We start from the raw sequence: 21,476 nt of genomic DNA on the forward strand, positions 1-21,476 counted from the left end.
AAGCTCAGCGGGCTAGAGAGGGAAATATGTGAACAAAAAGAACTCTGGAGCTAAAATCATGAAATAACGCCTCAATCATATCAAATAGTGTACACAATCAAGTATCAAGGACGTACCAGGTCAAAATCAAGATCAATACATCAACTGAGGAACTAATCACTCATGAAAGAACATAACTGACACAGATTCGTCAGTTTATTAGGCACAGAAGCTCACATGGGTCAATTTTGTCTGCACAGTAAAGTTAAAGCCAGCCAGAGAGATCAAATAGTCTTACCACAGCCAATCAATCGTATCACAATTATGCTATGAAGAATCATGAAACCACTGTACAACAAAGCTGTAGAGCTGTAGTAGAGATATCCACAAAATTCTCGAAGGTGTGCCAACAATAGTCCCATAGATGAAAACTATAATGAAATGAGCTATCTAAAATGCAACTATGATGCAACTAAGAAAGCAGTACATTTTTTTTGTTACACGTAAACTCCCACTCCTAATAAGCAGTACAAACCGTGCAACATCCTTGAAAGCAATGAAATCTACACTAAAAAGCCATAAAAGATAGAATATTCCTCCCCCAAGCTAGAATTTGCAGTGTCCTCACTGCATAAACTAGTTTAGAAAAAGAATCAGAACCAACCCCGACAATCATCCAACACCAACGTCTCCCACAAACACCGCAATCCACCACAAAAACCACACACAAATCCTGACAATCCGATGAACTAACAATTCAGTCAATGTGTAAGATTCTCAGCGAGATGGGAACAAAATAATCCAAGCAAAAATGCGAGAGGAACATTAACAAACAATTATAAGTGAGAAAAGATGCTTACTACCCAATGAATTGGGGAGAAGAGTCAAAATACTCAAAAATCATGTCATACTGCTTCACAAACGCGAAACTTAGACTAATTTGATGCCTTCAAGAAGAAACCCCAATTCAATGAGAAAGGTTAGGGTTGGAAGTGTAGGTGAATGGGGAAAAAAAAAAGGAAAAGGTGGCTTTGTGGTGGTTTGTGTCGGTGTCGCGATGGGGGTAGGGGAGATCGAAAACCCGCGGGCGCGGGGTATATCCCGCGGGCGGACAGGAGGGGTGGGCTGTTAGGGGTGTTGGGGTCTGCGGGCGCGGGTGGGAGAGAGTGCGGGGCGCGGGGTGGAGGCTAGATGGGGACCCCGCGGGCGCGGGTTGGACCCCGCGGGTGGACAGATGCGTGAGATGTGGGGGGAAATTGGTGCTGCGGTGCGGGATTCGGGTGGGGCGCGGTGTACCCGCGGGCGCGGGTTTTACCCCGCGGGCTGGCAGAACATTGGTGAGGGAGGGGTCGTGGCTGGCCGCGGGCGCGTGTTTTACCCGCGGGCTGGAGGAAAAGGGGTGATAGTGGAGCCAAATTCCCGCGGGCGCATGTTGGAGCTTGTGCTTTCACCTATAGTCAAAAAATTATACACCAAAACCACTAAACAACACTTGTTAGCATGGTTAGTCTAATAAAAAATGAAGCTTGAATTCAAGTGAATTCAAAAACTAAAAGAAACTACGAAAAGAAACTAACTAAACTAAAAAAAAAAAACGAATTCAAGTGAATTCAAAACACAAAAAAAATAAAAATAAATTGAATTCAAGTAATTCAATATGCAAATATTTTTGTTCTTTTCTTTTTGTTTTAGAGAAATGAGAGTAAAAGGAAAAAAAAAAAGAGTTAGAGATTCGGGTTGCCTCCCGAATAGCGCTGGTTTATGCAGGTCCCGCACGACCGTTTACCTCTACATTACACACAGATCGATCGAACCTCTTTACCTGTTGGCATCCATCAAGGTCGAATTCTTCACTTCGAGCATCTTCTCAATAGCAGCTACCTCATTGCTCCATATACTGCCATCACCTGTGGAAGACTCAAGACAAAGTACGCCTCCAAGGGGTCTCTATAGAGAGCTTGGGGCATGTTATCATGGCAAATTACATCAACCACATCAATACTCCAACACTTTTCCTCTAGCATAGGACTTTTCAAAGCAGTGCTTAGATTAAAAGTGACCTCATCATCTCCAACAGATAGTGTAAGCTTACCATTTTTCACATCAATGACGGCACCTGCAGTTGAAGGAATGGCCTACCCAAAATGATTGGAATTTGCTCATCTTCCTCCATATCAAGTACAACAAAGTCCACGGGAATAAAAAATTTACCTACTCTAACAGGTACATCCTCTAAAATACCTAGGGGGTATTTAACAGAACGGTCAGCCATTTGTAGAGTAATATTGGTAACTTTCAAACTTCCCATATTCAATTTTGAGGAAACAGACAATGGCATAACACTCACACTAGCCCCCAAATCACATAAAGCTTTATCAATGAACAAACTACCAATGTGACAAGGTATAGAGAAACTACCAGGGTCTTTTAATTTTGGTGGAGATTTATTTTGTAAAATGGCACTACATTCTTCAGTAAAAGCAACTGTCTCCACCTCGTTAAAAGCCCTTTTCCTAGTCAAGATATCTTTCATAAATTTAGCATAAGCAGGCACTTGAGTAATTAATTCCGTGAAAGGAACTGTTACCTGAAGATTCTTGACGACTTCCAAAAACTTACCAAATTGCTTGTCCAGCTTACTCTTGAGGTGACGATTGGGGAAAGGAAGTTTGATAGGAGGAACCTCAATAGCAGGCTTTTTGGCTTCATTGGTCTCTTCATGTTCAGTGGCTTGCTGAGAGTTCTCCTTGTCATTTTTAGCTTCAGCTGGGACCTGTTCCTATCATTTTCACACTCAAAGTATCATCAATAGGCATGGGTGGTCCATTGTAGTGAGAACCACTTCGGAGAGTGATGGCATTTGCCGAATCTGTAGGCTGAACAGGTTGTGCTGGAAGAGCACCTTGTTGTCGAGTAGAGTTCGAAGTAGCCAATTGTGCCAACTGATTCTCCAACATCTTATTGTGAGCAAGAATGGACTCAATTTGTGCCTTGTCAGCTTGTCGATCCTTTTGCATTTGTAGCATCATGTTTCTCATCTCAACCATCATTGGATCGGCAGGAGGTGCTTGTTGAGATGGATTGAAAGGTGGTCTAGAGAAACCAGGAGGGTGTTGGGAAGGGGGTTGGTAGTATCTCTTGGTTCAATTGTTGTGCTTGTGGTTGTGGGTAGGAGGATTCAGGACATTAGTGCTCTTGTAAGACAAGTTAGGATGATTTCTCAACCTGGATTGTATGTGTTGGAGTATGGGTTGTTCGGCTGATATGTTTGAAAAGCATTAACTTGTTCGAGAGAACTCCGACACTCTTGTGCCCAATGTCCAACTATGCCACAATTATCACACAAATCATCGGATGTAGTACCCAAAGCAGCAACACTTGCAGGAGAGGAGAGCTGCATATTGTCAAGTTATTGCTGATTGCATTCATCTGTGCAGCTAATAGGATATAGAATCTATCTCATGCTTTCCACCCTTGTTAGCTAGTCCTCGAGGATTACCATATTGAGAGTTGTGGATAGCCATCTCCTCGATCAAATCATGTGCAGCATCAATTTCAGTTTCATGAATCTCCCATTTGCTGCAGAGTCAAGGATAAGTCTCGAGTTGTTCCCCAAACCATTGTAGAATCCTTGAACTAGGAACCATTTTTGTAGACCATGATGGGGACATTCTCTCTGAAGATCTTAAATCTTTCCCATGCCTCATGTAAAGACTCATCAGTCCCTTGGGTGAAGTTTGTAATCTGACTACGCAACCTAGCAGTCTTCTCTGGAGGGTAGTACTTTCTGTAGAAAGCTAGAGCCAAGGTATTCCAATCAGTGATCCCAAGAGTGGCTCGATTAATCCCATTGTACCACATTTTTGCCTTGTCTCGAAGTGAAAATGGGAAAAGAATCTCCCGAATCTGATCTTGTGTCACTCCCTGCTGCTTAATGGAAGGCATATTGGCAGAAGATCATTAATGAGAATGAGGGGTCTTCATTAGGTCCACCACCAAAATTGTTTTCTTTCGATCATGTTTAGCAATGCAGGTTTGATCTCGAAATTTACAGCTTCGATTTCAGGCATTTGATTGCTTTTGGGAAGTTCAGCCAAAGAAGGTTGGGAAAAATCAGTAAGCCTCCGAGCCATCTCTGATTCTGGTGAAGCAACAGAGTCAATGCTGGTAGAATCAGAGTCAGAATCCAAAGGATTAACTTCCCTTGGATTATCTCGCAACTGTCTGGAAAAGTTCTTCTGTCTATGGAAGGATCTTTCGATTTCAGGATCAAATTGTAGGCAATCTGAACTCAAACTCCTGCGCATAGAAGAACTAAAGAACAAACAATTAAGAGATTTTGTCCCAAAGAACAAGTGTTCTCTGAGACGAGATGTATAATCTAGACTCTAAAACAATTAAAGAAAATGGAACAAAACCGTTTCCCCGGCAACGGCGCCAAATTTTGACAGGCTAAAGTCGTATCACCTTATCAAAAGTAATCCTAAGTCCTCTAACAAATAGTAGTCAGGGAAGTAGGGTCGAATCCACAGAGAAACAGTGTTCTTTTCCTAATTGTCAGTCAAATCTAGAGTATAGGAACGAGTGTTTGTGATAATTATACTAAACTAAACTATAATAAATAGTAATTCAATAATAAAAAGTCTAGGGCATAGGTTCACCAATGATCAATATTTGGGATGAAACACTAAAATCAACAATTAATAATGCAGTTAAACAGATTGATTCGCTCTCTCAAGTCTAAATCAAGCATAGAACGATATTAACAGGCTCTCGCAATTTATTAACACCAATTCTACCTATTGAAACTAGCCTTAATATCAAGTTTATACCTCTCGGCGCATAACCTAATATTGCAACACTATAACAATCAAATCTGGCCAAATTGGATTGAATAGACATAAAAACATTCAATAGGAATCAACATGCATCAATAAAAATCAATACTTTAATAAACATCCCTTCCTAATTGATCATGGATCCCCTAAACCCTAGAAATAGACTACTCAATCATAATTGGGGAAAACATATTCATAATTAAATAAGCAAACATGAATTAAACTAAAGGATTGAATGAATAAGAAGAGAAGAAATAATACCAATTGTAGAACCAATCTTGCAAAAATCAAAGCTTCTATTGAAAATTCAATGTAATTGGGAAAAAAGCAAAACTAGGGTTCTTCAATAATTGAGAGAAAAAGAAATAATCTTTAATGAATTAATGCCGGAAAAACAAAATAGAAAATAAGATAGGAAATAATAATATTCCCTTGAGTCTTTATACCTTTCTATTTCCTAAAACAACTAGAAAAATAGAGTCTAATTCGTCAAAAGATAAAGCCTTATTCGACTAGGAAACCCGGAATAATCCGCGGCCGCGGATTTTCGGGCTGCAAAACAGCGTCAACTTGCAAAGACCATATCTCCCAAACTAGAAGTCGTATCGGGGCGTGTAATATACCGTTGGAAAGCTCTTCAAGTCTAGTTTCCAACCCCACTGGAATCCTGAATTCCGATCTCTGGATAATAAGTTATGATCAAAAGAGTGCACATGACTCAATTTCCATACTTCTTTTAATACGTTTCCGCTATGTTTGAGTTGCAATCCGACTTGAAGATGCCCTTTGGACTTCTCATTTGACTTAGCTCCTTCCTAGATGTCTTCTCATGCTTAAGCTCATCAATACTATCTCAATTGTGTTCTCAATACCTGAAAACTATCAAAAACACCACACAAAAAGAGTAATATCTTCTCAACTTAAGTAACTATGTGCAATTATGGACTAATAATGCAACTAAATGATCCTAAAATGCAACCTAAATGCATCATGAAATGCCTATATTAATATGACTCATCAAACTCCCCCAAGCTAAACTGTTGCTTGTCCTCAAGCAATCAAACAATAGACACGGGAAGAAAATGATAACCTACAATATGGGACTAAAACAGGGTCAAGCACACAATCCAAAACACGAGAGATATCAATCCTACATGAACCAAGCATCGAGTATCAATGAAACAAAGCCGCATAGCACGTCATGTGACCAATCAACTCAACAATCTTACCACAGACCCTTTCCCCCAAGCTGGACTTAACAACACTTGACAGACCTCATATAGGTATGTGAATAATACTCTCTTGTGTTTAGGGCGAAAATCAATGACACTCAATGATCTCAACCTATATATATCAACTCAGAAGAAGCAATACTCTTTAACTTTGACCTTTTGACTCACTTTCAACACAAAAATGTAACACACAAAGATCAAGAGGACTTTCAAGGGTTGTAATGAGGCTAGGGTTAAGGGTATGGATCATATTTTGGGAAATGTGGTGGAAAAGCCAAGAAGGGGAGCAAATATCAATGTAAAACGGCCTAACAAGGCATTCATCACAACTTCATATAACACCATCATTACCACAATATCTTTCATGCATAGTAACCCATATATAACCTTTTCATTTTCTTTCAAAATATGTTCACTTTCTTTGTTCTTTCATTTCTTTTTTCTTCACTCTTTTTCATATTGCCAAAATCTCTTTGCACCACATTCAAATTCGATGATAAAGCTCATTAATAACACTTTCCTTCAACATAACCATGCATTAACTACATCCATGTAATACAGTATGACCAAAACTAACACTTGCTCCCCCAAGCTAGGCTTGGGACAATAATCAAATGAGGTTAAGGTTGTAATATGGGTGAAAGTAGCAAGCAAGGTCAAGAAAGCTCAGCGGGGCTAGAGAGGGAAATATGTGAACAAAAAGAACTCTGGAGCTAAAATCATGAAATGAACGCCTCAATCATATCAAATAGTGTACACAATAAGTATCAAGGACGTACCAGGTCAAAATCAAGATCAATACATCAACTGAGGAACTAATCACTCATGAAAGAACATAACTGACACAGATTCGTCAGTTTATTAGGCACAGAAGCTCACATGGGTCAATTTTGTCTGCACAGTAAAGTTAAAGCCAGCCAGAGAGATCAAATAGTCTTACCACAGCCAATCAATCGTATCACAATTATGCTATGAAGAATCATGAAACCACTGTACAACAAAGCTGTAGAGCTGTAGTAGAGATATCCACAAAATTCTCGAAGGTGTGCCAACAATAGTCCCATAGATGAAAACTATAATGAAATGAGCTATCTAAAATGCAACTATGATGCAACTAAGAAAGCAGTACATTTTTTTAGTTACACGTAAACTCCCACTCCTAATAAGCAGTACAAACCGTGCAACATCCTGTGAAAGCAATGAAATCTACACTAAAAAGCCATAAAAGATAGAATATTCCTCCCCCAAGCTAGAATTTGCAGTGTCCTCACTGCATAAACTAGTTTAGAAAAAGAATCAGAACCAACCCGACAATCATCCAACACCAACGTCTCCCACAAACACCGCAATCCACCACAAAAACCACACACAAATCCTGACAATCCGATGAACTAACAATTCAGTCAATGTGTAAGATTCTCAGCGAGATGGGAACAAAATAATCCAGCAAAAATGCGAGAGGAACATTAACAACAATTATAAGTGAGAAAAGATGCTTACTACCCAATGAATTGGGGAGAAGAGTCAAAAACTCAAAAATCATGTCATACTGCTTCACAAACGCGAACTTAGACTAATTTGATGCCTTCAAGAAGAAACCCCAATTCAATGAGAAAGGTTAGGGTTGGAAGTGTAGGTGAATGGGGAAAAAAAAAAGGAAAAGGTGGCTTTGTGGTGGTTTTGTGTCGGGTCGCGATGGGGGTAGGGGAGATCGAAAACCCGCGGGCGCGGGGTATATCCCGCGGGCGGACAGGAGGGGTGGGCTGTTAGGGGTGTTGGGGTCTGCGGGCGCGGGTGGGAGAGAGTGCGGGGCGCGGGGTGGAGGCTAGATGGGGACCCCGCGGGCGCGGGTTGGACCCCGCGGGTGGACAGATGCGTGAGATGTGGGGGGAAATTGGTGCTGCGGGTGCGGGATTTCGGGTGGGGGCGCGGGCTGTACCCCGCGGGCGCGGGTTTTACCCCGCGGGCTGGCAGAACATTGGTGAGGGAGGGGTCGTGGCTGGCCGCGGGCGCGTGTTTTACCCCGCGGGCTGGAGGAAAAGGGGTGATAGTGGAGCCAAATTCCCGCGGGCGCATGTTGGAGCTTGTGCTTTCACCTATAGTCAAAAATTATACACCAAAACCACTAAACAATACTTGTTAGCATGGTTAGTCTAATAAAAAATGAAGCTTGAATTCAAGTGAATTCAAAAACTAAAAGAAACTACGAAAAGGAACTAACTAAACTAAAAAAAAAAAACGAATTCAAGTGAATTCAAAAACACAAAAATAAAAATAAATTGAATTCAAGTAAATTCAATATGCAAATATTTTTGTTCTTTTTTTGTTTAGAGAAATGAAGAGTAAAAGGAAAAAAAAAAGAGTTAGAGATTCGGGTTGCCTCCCGAATAGCGCTGGTTTATGCAGGTCCCGCACGACCGTTTACCTCTACATTACACACAGATCGATCGAACCTCTTTACCTGTTGGCATCCATCAAGGTCGAATTCTTCACTTTCGAGCATCTTCTCAATAGCAGCTACCTCATTGCTCCATATACTCCATCACCTGTGGAAGACTCAAGACAAAGTACCGCCTCCAAGGGGTCTCTATAGAGAGCTTGGGGCATGTTATCATGGCAAATTACATCAACCACATCAATACTCCAACACTTTTCCTCTAGCATAGGACTTTTCAAAGTAGTGCTTAGATTAAAAGTGACCTCATCATCTCCAACAGATAGTGTAAGCTTACCATTTTTCACATCAATAACGGCACCTGCAGTGTAAGGAATGGCCTACCCAAAATGATTGGAATTTGCCTGTCTTCCTCCATATCAAGTACAACAAAGTCCACGGGAATAAAAAATTTACCTACTCTAACAGGTACATCCTCTAAAATACCTAGGGGGTATTTAACAGAACGGTCAGCCATTTGTAGAGTAATATTGGTAACTTTCAAACTTCCCATATTCAATTTGAGGAACAGACAATGGCATAACACTCACACTAGCCCCCAAATCCATAAAGCTTTTCAATGAACAAACTACCAATGTGACAAGGTATAGAGAAACTACCAGGGTCTTTTAATTTTGGTGGAGATTTATTTTGTAAAATGGCACTACATTCTTCAGTAAAAGCAACTGTCTCCACCTCGTTAAAAGCCCTTTTCCTAGTCAAGATATCTTTCATAAATTTAGCATAAGCAGGCACTTGAGTAATTAATTCCGTGAAAGGAACTGTTACCTGAAGATTCTTGACGACTTCCAAAAACTTACCAAATTGCTTGTCCAGCTTACTCTTAGGTGACGATTGGGGAAAGGAAGTTTGATAGGAGGAATCTCAATAGCAGGCTTTTTGGCTTCATTGGTCTCTTCATGTTCAGTGGCTTGCTGAGAGTTCTCCTTGTCATTTTTAGCTTCAGCTGGGACCTGTTCCTTATCATTTTCCACACTCAAAGTATCATCAATAGGCATGGGTGGTCCATTGTAGTGAGAACCACTTCGGAGAGTGATGGCATTTGCCGAATCTGTAGGCTGAACAGGTTGTGCTGGAAGAGCACCTTGTTGCGAGTAGAGTTCGAAGTAGCCAATTGTGCCAACTGATTCTCCAACATCTTATTGTGAGCAAGAATGGACTCAATTTGTGCCTTGTCAGCTTGTCGATCCTTTTGCATTTGTAGCATCATGTTTCTCATCTCCACCATCATTGGATCGGCAGGAGGTGCTTGTTGAGATGGATTGAAAGGTGGTCTAGAGAAACCAGGAGGGTGTTGGGAAGGTGGTTGGTAGTACCTCTGGTTCAATTGTTGTGCTTGTGGTTGTGGGAGGAGGATTAGGACATTAGTGCTCTTGTAAGACAAGTTAGGATGATTTCTCAACCCTGGATTGTATGTGTTGGAGTATGGGTTGTTCGGCTGATATGTTTGAAAAGCATTAACTTGTTCGAGAGAACTCCGACACTCTTGTGCCCAATGTCCAACTCTGCCACAGTTATCACACAAAATCATGGATGTAGTACCCAAAGCAGCAACACTTGCAGGAGAGGAGAGTTGCATATTGTCAAGCTTATTACTGATTGCATTCATCTGTGCAGCTAATAGGGATATAGAATCTATCTCATGCTTTCCACCCTTGTTAGCTAGTCCTCGAGGATTACCATATTGAGAGTTGTGGATAGCCATCTCCTCGATCAAATCATGGGACATCAATTTCCAGTTTCATGAATCTCCCATTTGCTGCAGAGTCAAGGATAAGTCTCGAGTTGTTCCCCAAACCATTGTAGAATCCTTGAACTAGGAACCATTTTTGTAGACCATGATGGGGACATTCTCTCTGAAGATCTTTAAATCTTTCCCATGCCTCATGTAAAGACTCATCAGTCCCTTGGGTGAAGTTTGTAATCTGACTACGCAACCTAGCAGTCTTCTCTGGAGGGTAGTACTTTCTGTAGAAAGCAGAGCCAAGGTATTCCAATCAGTGATCCCAAGAGTGGCTCGATTAATCCCATTGTACCACATTTTGCCTTGTCTCGAAGTGAAAATGGGAAAAGAATCTCCCGAATCTGATCTTGTGTCACTCCCTGCTGCTTAATGGTAGAGCAATATTGGCAGAAATCTTGATAATGAAGATTGGGGTCTTCATTAGGTCCACCACCAAATTGTTTTCTTTCGATCATGTTTAGCAATGCAGGTTTGATCTCGAAATTTACAGCTTCGATTTCAGGCATTTGATTGCTTTTGGGAAGTTCAGCCAAAGAAGGTTGGGAAAAATCAGTAAGCCTCCGAGCCATCTCTGATTCTGGTGAAGCAACAGAGCAATGCTGGTAGAATCAGAGTCAGAATCCAAAGGATTACTTCCCTTGGATTATCTCGCAACTGTCTGGAAAAGTTCTTCTGTCTATGAAGGATCTTTCGATTTCAGGATCAAATTGTAGGCAATCTGAACTCAAACTCCTGCGCATAGAAGAACTAAAGAACAAACAATTAAGAGATTTTGTCCCAAAGAACAAGTGTTCTCTGAGACGAGAGTGTATAATCTAGACTCTAAAACAATTAAAGAAAATGGAACAAAACCGTTTCCCCGGCAACGGCGCCAAATTTTGACAGGCTAAAGTCGTATCACCTTATCAAAAGTAATCCTAAGTCCTCTAACAAATAGTAGTCAGGGAAGTAGGGTCGAATCCACAGAGAAACAGTGTTCTTTTCCTAATTGTCAGTCAAATCTAGAGTATAGAACGAGTGTTTGTGAGTAATTATACTAAACTAAACTATAATAATCAAGAATTATCAATAATAAAAAGTCTAGGGCATAGGTTCACCAATGATCAATATTTGGGATGAAACACTAAAATCAACAATTAATAATGCAGTTAAACAGATTGATTCGCTCTCTCAAGTCTAAATCAAGCATAGAACGATATTAACAGGCTCTCGCAATTTATTAACACCAATTCTACCTATTGAAACTAGCCTTAATATCAAGTTTATACCTCTCGGCGCATAACCTAATATTGCAACACTATAACAATCAAATCTGGCCAAATTGGATTGAATAGACATAAAAACATTCAATAGGAATCAACATGCATCAATAAAAATCAATACTTTAATTAAACATCCCTTCCTAATTGATCATGGATCCCCTAAACCCTAGAAATAGACTACTCAATCATAATTGGGGAAAACATATTCATAATTAAATAAGCAAACATGAATTAATATAAAGGATTGAATAGAATAAGAAGAGAAAAGAAATAATACCAATTGTAGAACCAATCTTGCAAAAATCAAAGCTTCTATTGAAAATTCAATGTAATTGGGGAAAAAGCAAAACTAGGGTTCTTCAATAATTGAGAGAAAAAGAAATCTAATCTTCTAATGAATTAATGCGGAAATAGAAAAATAAGATAGGAAATAATAATATTCCCTTGAGTCTTTATACCTTTCTATTTCCTAAAACAACTAGAAAAATAGAGTCTAATTCGTCAAAAGATAAAGCCTTATTCGACTAGGAAACCCGGAATAATCCGCGGCCGCGGATTTTCGGCTGCAAAACAGCGTCAACTTGCAAAGACCATATCTCCCAAACTAGAAGTCGTATCGGGGCGTGTAATATACCGTTGGAAAGCTCTTCAAGTCTAGTTTCCAACCCCACTGGAATCACTGAATTCCGATCTCTGGATAATAAGTTATGATCAAAAAGTGCACATGACTCAATTTCCATACTTCTTTTAATACGTTTCCGCTATGTTTAGTTGCAATCCGACTTGAAGATGCCCTTTGGACTTCTCATTTGACTTAGCTCCTTCCTAGATGCTTCTCATGCTTAAGCTTGTCCAATAATACTCCAATTAGTTCTCAATACCTGAAAACTATCAAAAACACCGAAAACACACACAAGAGTAATATCTTCTCAACTTAAGTAACTATGTGCAATTATGGACTAATAATGCAACTAAATAATCCTAAAACGCAACCTAAATGCATCATGAAATGCCTATATTAATATGACTCATCACCAACGCGTTGGTGAAAGGCCCAACGCGTTGATGAAGGCCCAACGCGTTTGATCATCCCTCATTTACGCACCCTCATTAAAAAACGACCCATCTTAATCTCTCTCCTCCCTCATTAAAAAATCAAACACAAATAATCTCTCCTCTCTGTCTCCTCTCTACTCCATCTTCACAAACCACAGATCAAACCCTACCCAGATTCTCACTCAGATCCCTCCTCTCTCCTCTCATAAACGCCCCCACCTCTCTCTACTCCTCCTTCACAAAACGAGAACGAAGAATGAAAATGGCGTGAAGATGAATGAAAGCGAAGAAACGAGATGAATGAAGATCGAAAATAAAGAACAAAATGAAGAGCGAAACAAAGAACGAAGAATCGAAGATACACAAGAAATTGGTTAGTTTGAGTTTTTATGGAATTTAGTTTTTGGATTTGGTTTAACGTGTTTTTTTTCGTTTATTTTGGGATTTTGTTTTTAGACCTGGTTTTGGTTTAGGTTTTTATTTCGTTTTCGTTTGATTTTTTCGTTTTAGAATCCATTTTTGTTTCGTTTTTTTAGGCTTCATTTTCGTTTGATTTTTTTGTTCGTTCTTAATTTTTGTTTTATCTGGGTAGTGTTTTTTAGTTCCTTCGTTTTCTAATTTTCGTTTTCTAATTTTTGTTTTTTTCGTATATATTGCAATTTTCGTATACTTAGTTACTGGATAATTAATTTTTTTGTATAATTAGTTTTTAGATCTAATTTTCATTTTGTTTCAATTATTTCATATAATTACTAGATAATTGCAATTATTTTGTTTCGTATATTACAATTTTCGTATTATTAGTGTATTGCAATTTTCGTATAATGAGTTTTAAATATAATTTTCGTTTCGTTTTTATATATAAACTCCCATTATTGTCGATTATTTTGGGATTTAGTTCTTAATTTTCGTATAGTCTCAATTTTTAGGTTTGTAATTTTCTCTATATATGTTAATTTTTTTTTGTGTATTTGCTAATTTTCTTTATTTATATTAAAATGTTATTTCTATGAATTTATTTAGTTTCTATGTATAAATTCTTATTTATATGTATTTTGTATAATTTTTGTTTCTGTATAATTTATTGTTGTTGTATATTTATGTGTTGGTTTGGTATATTTTTAGACTAATATAGTGGGAAAATTTTTGCGCCAAAAATTGAGAGAGGAATGTTAAATTATTGCGCCTAGATGAGTTACATACCTAGTGCGCCAAAAATTGAGGAATGTTAAATGTGCAGACCTGCAACTGCAGGTCTGAAACTTTTTTTGACATCAAGTTCTATATACTGATGCAGTTCTTTGGTTAAACCGCATCAGATTATCATTTTCTGATGCGATTTTGGACTCCATCAGAAAATATTAGTGAGCTGCTGTGAGCCTATCCGATGTGAACCAAAATCGCATCAGCAAGTCCAATTTTGACCGCATCAGATAGGCTTTTTTCCACTAGTTCTATATGCGACTCAACCACAATTTTACTCAAACATGATTGCATTACAATTGAGAGATATAAAAACAATTACATCCTAGCTACAAAGTACTACACCATTTATATATAACTAATATTTATAGTTAATTGATTCGTTTTGCAGGTGTTATAGATTTATGGTATTAATTTGGAGCTATGTGAAAAGTTCAAATATGATCAAACCAAATCATCTATTTAGGTGAAGGGTGGCATATTGGGATGGTAGTTTATCATGCACTTTCTAGTATACTAACGATTCTAAGTGCTCGTTTGGTATATATGAGAATTTAATTTCTATAGTAAGTTTCATTTTCTAGAAAATTACTTTCCTTATATAATTCCTAGAAAATGGTTTAAATTTGTTTGGTTGACACTAGGGGTGTTAACCAGCCGAACCGAGACCGAACATGCTCAGGCTCGGCTCGGCTCGAAAATGGTGGAATCAAGCTCGGCTCGAGCTCGAAGGCCGATGACCCTCAAATATTTGGGCTTGGCTCGAGCATTGCTAAGATTTCTGTAACTCATCATACATATGCTTTTATAACTTGGAATCCCTCTGAGCATCGCTAAAATTTCAATGTGGGATTCCATGTTTTGTTAAAGAAAAAAAAACTCATCTTACATATGTTTTTATGATTTGGTTTTCTTCTTAAGTTCACTAAAATTTCAATGTGGGACTTCATGTTTTATTAAAAAAATTTCATACTTGTAGCAATAACACTCTAAGTGCATTTAAATAAACAATTATCAAATATTTGAAGTATTAAATAATCAAATATTTAAAAATATACTTCATTACCTTTGTGAAGAAAATAGAATATAATTTTTGTTTTCCAACCAAGTATATACAAAATTAAACTCTAAGTTGTGGTAAGGAATAGTAGTTATTTATAAAGCAAATAAGGTTGTTGCTTGTTTTCTTAACTAATGTGGGACTTTAGTGCCTAGTGGAGTAGAGGTAAAGTTGGATCACAAATTAAAATATAAAATTGTGATCTAAATTTTATCGAACATGTTTGCGAGCATTCGAGCCGAACTCCATTAGGCTTAGGCTCGGCTCGTTAAAGTCTCGAGCCGATCTCGAACTCGAATCGAGCCCCTTCGAGCTGAGCTTTGATCGAGGCGAATCCGAATAGTTTGCGAGTCGTCCTGGCTCGTTAGCACCTCAATGAATTTGCAATTCTAATGAATTATGATGCAGCAAGGGATGGTTGGTAATTAAATTCCCATAATTTGTGGGAATTTCAATTTTCCAAGGAATTTCCATTGCATTTTTCAACTTTTAATCAATCAAACAACTTTCCCAGTGAGAAAGTCATGGAAATTTTCATTGTCTACATAAATTTCTATCAACCAAACAAGCACTAAGAGAAAGAGAGATATAATAAGGATTTGGTCTTTTGATCCACTATGAATCAATAAATATTCCATGGCCATATATAATATAATCATCTAAACAATTTTGAATCTCGAAGACGGGAGGGGAGAAGATGCTCGTTCAACTGAGCTAGCTAGGCCTCGCATTTTCTTAAATGGCTTGTTTTGTTTCGGGGGTCCTCCCTCCCTCCATTAATACAGATTTCATTTGATTTCTTCAAAGTCAAACCTCGTAAATATTGGACAAAATTCTGATCAATACATACTCTTCATTCGTTTAATTTAGGTCATAGTCAGTTCACCTTATTTTTGCTTATTTCAGTAATCAGATGAGATCATATCATATCAGAAAAAATAAGTTCAGATCAGATCAGATTAGATAAGTTCATATCAGATCATGCTTATATTTAAAAAACTCATTATTACTATTAATACTATTATTTACTAGTACATTTGTTCAAAAGAATTATATTGTTGTTGTTGTACTTATTTAATTTATTTTGTTGTTATTAAATAATAGAAAATTAAAAGCCACATGTTAAGAGCATAAGATTGGCGCAAAAATAAGAAATATATAAAATATGATAGCCCAAATTGATGACAAAGAAATTACTAAGTTCGGATTACATTTCAAAATAAGCTAAGTGCGAGATACAAATTATAAATTAAGATCCGGTATACCTCTTCCTACCGAATTTCAAATCTCTCTAGCTATTTGAAGTTGAACGCTATCCATTTCTTTCTTGCGCAAGTCATAGTTGTTTGTATACCTTATTTTATTTTATATGAAAAAAAAGAGTTGAGTCTGTTGACTTCTCAAATGTGAAACATTTTTTTAAGGGAAAGTGTGAAACATTTTATAAGTGCTCTTATAAATTAATGACTTGGGTTATATAATTATTTTTAGTAATAATTATTATTATTATGATCATAATTATTGTTGTTATTATTATAATGATAATAATAATAATTATTATTATTAATAGAAGTTGTGCAAAAGTTGTGAGAGAAATAAAATGATAATAATAGTAATACTATAAATAAGATCTTATAATATATTGCATAATAATGAATTACAAATTAATAATATATTTTATAAAAGATAAGATCTTGTAAATCATATAAGATAAGATAACATAAGATAAGATAAGATAAGATCAGATCAGAAAAAATAAGTTCAGATCAGATAAGTTCAGATCGAAAAAAATTTCAGGTGAACTAAACATAGCCTTAATCCCACATCATAACAATACCAACAAATTTCATGACTTTTGCACGTTCTAAGTTGGGTCATAGAATGACTCAATTCATATTTGGGCATCATATGACCCAAAACATGAATCAAGTCATGTAAAAGAAGGAGGAAAGGGCCCACAATTATTTTTAGCATTTAGATTTTGTAATTTGAATAACTTTTAAAATACAAATAAAAAAAAATAAAAAATTTCACCAAAGGTCATATTATTTTGAGATCTATAAATAGACATCAATTTTTTTATATTTTGAAACACTTCCAAAATTAATTATTTTCTCTTGTAATATCCCGAAAATTCAAACCTGATTAACATTGATAATTAGCTTAAATAAATTATTTAAAATTTATTTATTTATTTAATCACTTATTCTCTAATATATTTGAAAAAATAAAAATCAAGTATTCAATAAAATAAGTTAAGTTAGATTGGTAATACATTAAAAGAAAGTAGGAAAAGTCACTATATTAGTATGAGTAAAAGAATTAGAAAATTTCAAAAAAAAAAGGAAATTCACCATCCACACAACTCATCTTCTTCCTCAAACTCCATGACCTTGCTCCCCAAGGCTTCTAGAACTCCTTACTCCCCAAGTATACTTCACCATTAATCCACCATTATTTTAATTGAGTTTTGCTCCTAAAATTACTATAAATAGTATGCTGATTTTACTATTCATCTCCACTCAAAAATTAGAAAATTTCCAACACCACCACCCAACCTTCCTGTTTTCCGGCAACCACCACCCGCCTGCCCCCTCTCTGGCGCCGACCAGACGCGCGCCACCATCCCCCTTCCTCCTCCACGACCTACGCGAACACTCTCCTCCTCTTCTCCCTCCTCTCTTCCTCGCTGCACCCTCTGCCCCGCCTGGGCTGCTACCACGCCGCACCTGCCGCCAGCCACGTCCGCGCCGCCCTCCTGCCGTCTGTCTCGCTGCTGCACCGCCACCTGCTCGCCGGAGCTCCGACCCCCACTGTAGTGCCCTGTCTTCACCTTGTTAGTTCACTTAGTGAAGGTATATTACATACCTTTCCCTCCTTTTATATTTGTTTTGAAAAACTTGAGTTATGTTAGTTGGGCTTAGTGATTAATTAACATAACCCATTTAGTAAGTTGGACTAATTGACTAAACTACCTTGAATTACTATCTTGTTTTGTTTATACATAAGTGTATTTCTAACCTTTCAAGTTTAAACATAGCAACTTAGTATGGTTAATAAATCAAGTTGTTTGGGCTTAGATAATTAAACTCAATGTTTTAAAGTCCATTTTACTTCATGAAATAATAATACAACCTAATTATATAGTTTAAAAGAGATTATGACATAATCACTATTACTACACCTTAACTACATGAATGGTGTTTTTGGTTAATTTTCACATAGTTATAACTTAAGTAATGTATTATAAAGTAGTACTAACTAAGTACACTTGGATTTTAAGTATAATGTTCGTAAGCTTAATCAATAATTATAATCCCACTTTTAGCTTGATTAAAAGAGTATCACTTTTAAGTTGTTAATTAAGTAAGTCACTAACTAGTAGGAAATATCAATAATACAAGTTAGAGTTTAACAATGAGTTAAATAGCACTTTACTATTAAAAGTCTAATTAAAATATGAAAGTTCTATAATCACACCTTCAAGTCATTAAACATGAATTTCCATGAATCTTAGAAGTAATGGTTATTACTAATTAAATACTTTTACATAAGTTAGTAATCAAGTTACTAAATTCAAGAAGTATAGTTTAAGTAATAAATGGTAATAATGAGGTTTCATAACTATTAAATTCATAAACACTCTAGTATTTCATAGACACGTGATGGAAATGGATCGTAGAGTTTAAAGTTCTAGAATAAAATATTAATAAGTCGTATTTTATTAATCCTTGAATTGATTAGAAAGGAAAAAGGATATTACAAGCCTCACCCGGCTATCAAGTATAATAATCGCGACTCGAGGTAATGTCTAGTGCTAACACCCGCACTCCCCTTCCAACTACGTTTTATGACGCTTTCACATAATATTTTGATGATATGTGTTTATGGATTGCGGGATATGAAATATTTTTGCTAAATGAAGTTTATGATGATAAATTGGTTTTTCATGATGCTTAAGAGATGTTTTATGACATAAATATAATAATAACGAAACATTATAAATGAAAGTGAAAGACGGTTCTTGGCAGTACGTTATGGGCACCTCAAGTGTCACCTTTGTTGTGACCGCCTTTCGGATATGGGCACCGCAAGTGTCACCTTTGTTGTGACCGCCTTTCGGATATGTATATGTTATGGGCACCGCAAGTGTCACCTTTATTGTGGCCGCCTTTTGGTTTAATGATTATGATGTTATGATGTTGTACTTGGCAAGTGACCATTAAAAATGATATAAGATTAGAAAGGATAATATCTCAAAATGGTTGGATTTCTTATATCAAGTTATATGTTTATGAAATGATGTTTGCGATATTCTCTTCTCCCTGTTTTCAAATAAAATGAGTTGAAATGAATTTACGTTGTTAGAGTAGCATGTTACTGAGCCTCGTCTCATGACGTTTTGTTTTGTTTTTTTCTGTTTTAGGTACCGATGGGGATGATGAAATGGCTTAGCAGTGAGGAAATGTTATTAGAATAACTCAAACATTTATAGCTTTTGTAACTTAAGCAATTAGTTAGTTTAATTAACATTAACTCTGTTTATTTAATATAATCTAGTACGTTTAAGTTTCATGTTATTATGTTTATGTAAGCATGTTGCCTTGTATTTTCTTAATGGAAAGTACGGCAGTAACGCACGACCAAAATCTAGGACTTCCGCTGCTAATAATCCAGATTAATCAACCTAATAAAATGCTTAGAGGTCGGGGCGTTACAGAGTGGTATCAGAGCAACGGTTCTGAAGCCCTAAGTAAAACCTTCACGTTTTACGTAACCCTAATTAGGAAGTATAAGAAAAGATATAAATTGTAAATAAAAAAGTGATAGTAAGTAATAAAAATAAGATAAATAGTAATGTAAATGATAATACGAGTGTGAGTGCTAGGAACGGGATGGGATCGTTTTACATTATTTTATAACGGTTAGTTACTTTGGTTGTTATGAAAGCGTAACAACGTTAAACGTTTCATATTTTAGAGGATGGAATTAAGTGAAGGCGAACGCACTAACGAAGGAAAGCGAACAACGCCGATTTGGAGGAAATGAGAGCAAGACTCGACGCACTTCGAAACGACCCTATTTTCAAGGATTCCTCCGGAGAAACAAATGGGAATCAATTGAACTTGATGGGACTCATGATGATGGAGATTCTGCAAGGGAACAGGCAACGACCGAAAACTGAGCAAGAGGAATGCTCTAACATGTTCAAGAAGTTCTCCACTCACAAGCCGCCAACCTATGACGGCAAGCCAGACCCCACGGAGTTCGAGGAATAGATGGATAAGGTGTTTGATGCTACTCAATGCCCTGACAAGTGGAAGGTCAACTTTGCAGTCTTTTATCTGAAAGGACAAGCTGATTTATGGTGGAAAACTGCAAAGGAGATGCATGATCAACCGGGATTTGGTTGGGAAAAGTTGAAAGAAGCTATGAGAAGACAGTTTTATCCCCCGTCCCTGCAACTGCAAATGGAGTCTGAATTTATCCATCTGAAACAAAGGAGCATGTCTGTATTGGAGTATGCCGTAAAGTTTAATGAGTTGGCTCGATTCGCTCCTGACTTGGTAACTACTGATCGACAGAGGATGAACCGCTTCGAAGGAGGTCTAAACCTTGATATCCAAGTAAAGTTGGCAGCACACATGAGTAGCTCATACCAAGAGCTATATGATAGAGCTATAAATGTCGAGAGAAAAACGAAGCTGCAAAAGGAGGTATATGAGAATGGGAAAAGAAAGGGGAACTCTCTGGGAGGCCAACCAAGTAATGGTTTCAAGAGGCATAACACGGGGTACATGGGGAACAACAATGGTCAGAAACAAGTTCCTCGTTGCAACAAGTGTAATAAGCTAGGCCATATAGCAAGAGAATGTCGATGGGAAGCGATCAATGTTACCGTTGTGGTAAGCCAGGCCATGTATTAAGAATTGCCCTCTTGGTGATCGTGGAGTTGGAAATGTCACCAACCGTGTCCCAGTGGAGAGATCAAAGGGTTATGCAGAATTCTGGTTAGGTGGCAACACAGCAGCAACAAACAACAGATACCCTCCCAGAGGACCTCCTCAAGCTGGAAGAGTGTTCATGATGAAAGAGAGGAAGCTGAGGCTGATGACATCATCATTACCGGTACCTTTCCTGTTAACTCTATACCAGCTTATGTTTTATTTGACTCTGGAGCTTCTCATTCATTTATATCTACGTCACTTGCCAAAAGTTTAAAAGCTAAATCATGTCCTGGATTCTCATCCATGTCTGTCACTCTTCCAAATGGTGAATCTGTTCCATGTAAAATCCTATATAGGGATTGTCCTATCCTCATAGAAAAGTGTGAATTCCTCTGGACTTAGTCCAGTTTGACCTGACCGACTTTGATGTGATTTTGGGGATGGATTGGTTGTCTAAGTATAAAGCCGACATTAACTGCCTTGATCATGAGATTTCTCTTAGAAGACCAGATGGATGTAAAGTTTCCTATCAAAGAAGAAAAGCCAAGCCCGAAACCATCTCTACCGTGAAGGCTTTCAAATTACTAGCAAAGGGGTGTTACGGATTCTTATACCATGTGGTTGATGTGACCACCCCGAACTCTCCTTACCAGACATCCCAATAGTCTGTGAGTATCCCGATGTGTTTCCAGAAGAGGT

The 21,476-nt window shown here is 37.5% G+C and overlaps 2 non-coding genes across 2 annotated transcripts; both read left to right on the forward strand.

Moving 5' to 3' along the window:
* Positions 1-3,632: 3,632 nt before the first annotated feature.
* On the forward strand, positions 3,633-3,738 carry LOC125494507 (small nucleolar RNA R71). The gene has a single exon (XR_007270754.2). It is a non-coding gene; the product is annotated as a small nucleolar RNA R71 (small nucleolar RNA).
* A 6,599-nt stretch (positions 3,739-10,337) lies between these two features.
* LOC125494506 (small nucleolar RNA R71) lies at positions 10,338-10,444 on the forward strand. The gene has a single exon (XR_007270753.2). It is a non-coding gene; the product is annotated as a small nucleolar RNA R71 (small nucleolar RNA).
* Positions 10,445-21,476: the final 11,032 nt, after the last annotated feature.

Source organism: Beta vulgaris, chromosome 1, assembly GCF_026745355.1.
Source record: "Beta vulgaris subsp. vulgaris cultivar EL10 chromosome 1, EL10.2, whole genome shotgun sequence".
NCBI classification, from domain to species: Eukaryota; Viridiplantae; Streptophyta; class Magnoliopsida; order Caryophyllales; family Amaranthaceae; genus Beta; species Beta vulgaris.